The following is a 2,951-nucleotide window of genomic DNA, read 5'->3' as shown; positions in this document are numbered from 1 at the left end:
AGCTTCAAGAACTGAGAGACAGAGGTGCAGAGCTCAGTGGAAGTTTAACAAAAAACTGGTTTCATGTTCATGCAAGGGGAAATGTCAGAAATTGTTCCTGCATCCCTTAACATCTTTGGGAGCATATCCTCTAAATTGTGCCATAGGGAGCATTACATTACACAACAGAATATGGTGAGGCACACAAAGCTCAAGCCGGTGAGCTAAATATGGTGAGCTCAAGCTCACATAATATGACTCGCGCATCTTCAGGGGAAAATGCCCCAGAAACATTTCGCGTGCACGAAGTGTAAACTCGGCGTGATTTGACCTGATCTCGGCGCACGCGAGCACAGAGTTCAGCACACAGTTCAGCGCACAGATCCTGTGTAAGCATCCAGCACATTGCATGGATTTTTGCAAACTGGCCACATGTCTCGCGGAATCCGATAACACTACGCGCCATTCAAGCAAGCGTCCCAAGAGCGACATGCATTGTTTATCCCCTTTCAATCACCGCGCCAACTACGCGTAATCAAGGCTACTTGAGTAAAAGCTAAGCAGACTTGATGTCACCATGCGACTAAGATTTGGTATCCCGCAGTATGATTTTTGGCTGATACTACGAAAAATTTGGTAAATGCAGGCCACATGACAAAAAAAACGAATTTCGCCGATGAATTGGGTCGCAATTCTGTTCCACACCTTAAGTTTAAGGACGCGTGTAAATCGACTAATGAGTACATCTACACCGAGCAGTTCCTCTACTTAAACCCACTACGAAGTGGATTTACACAGAATGCCACTCCTGTGTAAATCGACTCAGATTTGATTCGATATACACGCTTCCTTTCGTTTTAAATCGTGACTAGTATCTACCAGCTTTTTCGAAGTATCAACCAAAAATCATACTGCGGGCTACCAAATCTTAGTCCCATCATGACGTCACGTCCTTGTAGCCTTTTACCCCAGTAGCTTTGCTCGAGGGCCACAGAGGTGATCCACGCCTAATCTTGGTGCCACTTAGTCGATATCTCTCAGTCGATATCCCTATACTTACTTTTTGTGCAATGGTATCTTTGGGTTAGGTCAAACGTCAGAAAAAAATCCCCAAATCACTAACATCAGCGAGGCAGGCGACTCCTTCAACTGGCGCTCGCGTATCTGAAATGGTCAAAGCGGATATTTGGACGATAGCGAAAACGGCCTGTCTGGGGAAATATCGCAGCGAGACATTTCCAGAAGAGTTGCCAACTCTACGCTGCTTCCGGGGACGCCAGATGCTCTTTTGCGGGGTGAGCCCGACCGCCTCCCATTCGCCCGAAAGGCTCGATACGTTGTAGCAGGGGACATGTCGCCGCGGTTAACCCAACGACATAGCCATGATATGTTCGTGAGCCCTGTACATCGGTCGTTCAGGGTCTTCCAAGTTGGGTCTTGGGTAATTCTAATCTAAATGGAGGGCCCTACACTTGTCGTGGGGCCCATCCGTCAACATGCTTTGGCACACGTGTTCGTGGGTTGCTTTAGATATTGGGCCTCGGTATTTGCATATAGGACCCTACCCTGCTGTCGGGGGGGGGGGGGGCATCTGATAGCCTGCTTGAGTGCACTCGATCGTTCGGGACCCTTCACGCTGGGTCTTGGGTACTTCTTATTTGAATGAAGGGCCCCACGCTCTTGTGGGGCCCCATCCGTTAACCAGCTCGGTCATACTCGATCATTCCTGGGGCCCCCATACTGTGTCTTTGGTGCTTCTTTTTGTAATGGTTGGCTCTATGTTCTTGTCCGGGCCCCATCTAGTTAGCTGCTCGGGCCCAGCGGCGGATCCAGGGGGTAGGGACACGGGACCACGCCTCTTTGTACCTAAGGGAACCCATAGGCTCCGAAGCGGCTAATCGCGGGACGAACGGACGCAGTTTTGTAACACAAAACACGACAAACTTGGGCACATTTAGGTCTCCAGAAGACCAAGAACAGTCGCAAGCGAAGTGAGGGGCCCCGTGGGTAGACAGATAAAACTTGCCAGGTCCATAAGCTTTATCAATAGGTCTTTGGTGATTGACAGGGTGGTAATTGGGGGCCATATTGAAGCTCATTACGCTGTCTATACGCGTTATGCTGTTGCCGGAGCTCTATGTGTCCACCAGCGAATTTTTACGCGCAAAGTTCGAACTTAATATCACCTGCTGCCGAAGTCGTATATGTTGTATCCGTTGGCTACTGAATTTGTGACAACTTTTATACTTGTGCATCACGTTCTCAATACATTTCAAATGCTAGGAGGTTGTGTTCCCCATCATAGCGAAGAAAGTAAAAACTCTGCATCAGTAATCAGCTATCAGCTGATCACATCGATCTGCCGGCTAGCTGTAAATAAGCCAGGAATCAAGTGTATGCTTGAGTTTAATCTATTCTTCACCAGCTTTTTGATATTCATAACCAACTAAGGTGTATTTTTCCACGATCTTTTTCTCGAAAAACTGGACCCAAGAATGACAGGATTCACCATGATCTGGAGAAAATGAAAAGCTTCATGTATGTGCATACGTAACACGCCTAGTTCTGTACGGCTGCGCACAGTAAGATGGGCTCCCGTATAAAAATAGCTCGCTAAGATTAATACAATAGAGTGGCAGGAACACGATGATTTTATGGAGGGGCCTTAAACTCTAGAGGGCCAGGATTTGCATGCTTGACGAAATCCTCGATCCGCCCCTGATTCTGTAATCCTGAACGAGTGATCAAAGAAATGAATACCACATGCCTAGTCAAAACCATGGATTAAGAAGTCCAGAACTTAGTGTTTTAATTGGCTCAGTTTATTATGCATGTCATTTTCATATGCCCGGGCAAACAGCGAGTTTTTAGATAGGTTCAAATTTAGTATGTTTTGTTTTTTGTCATTTTCTTGTTCCTCTTTTACTTTTTACACTTTCCTATTTCCATACACAATCAAGACATCCTAGTGT

General features: G+C 46.6%; 1 protein-coding gene across 4 annotated transcripts in view; it reads right to left on the bottom strand.

Annotated features, from left to right (window-relative positions):
* LOC119112990 (adenine DNA glycosylase) overlaps positions 1-1,061 on the bottom strand; it is a 7,908-nt gene extending 6,847 nt beyond the window's left edge. For 2 of the 4 annotated variants that reach the window (XM_037237297.1, XM_037237298.1), the window contains exon 1: positions 474-519. The gene's annotated coding sequence lies outside the window, so the exon portion shown is untranslated. Of the gene's footprint in view, positions 1-473; positions 520-1,039 lie in introns of those variants that run through there. The other 2 variants (XM_037237299.1, XM_037237301.1) reach the window with 2 other exon arrangements.
* Positions 1,062-2,951: the final 1,890 nt, after the last annotated feature.

Source organism: Pollicipes pollicipes, unplaced genomic scaffold, assembly GCF_011947565.3.
Source record: "Pollicipes pollicipes isolate AB1234 unplaced genomic scaffold, Ppol_2.1 Scaffold_7261;HRSCAF=8764_pilon_pilon_pilon, whole genome shotgun sequence".
Lineage (NCBI taxonomy): Eukaryota > Metazoa > Arthropoda > Thecostraca > Pollicipedomorpha > Pollicipedidae > Pollicipes > Pollicipes pollicipes.
Note: the sequence above shows the minus strand (reverse complement) of the source record. Positions and strands in the feature narration are given on the sequence as shown.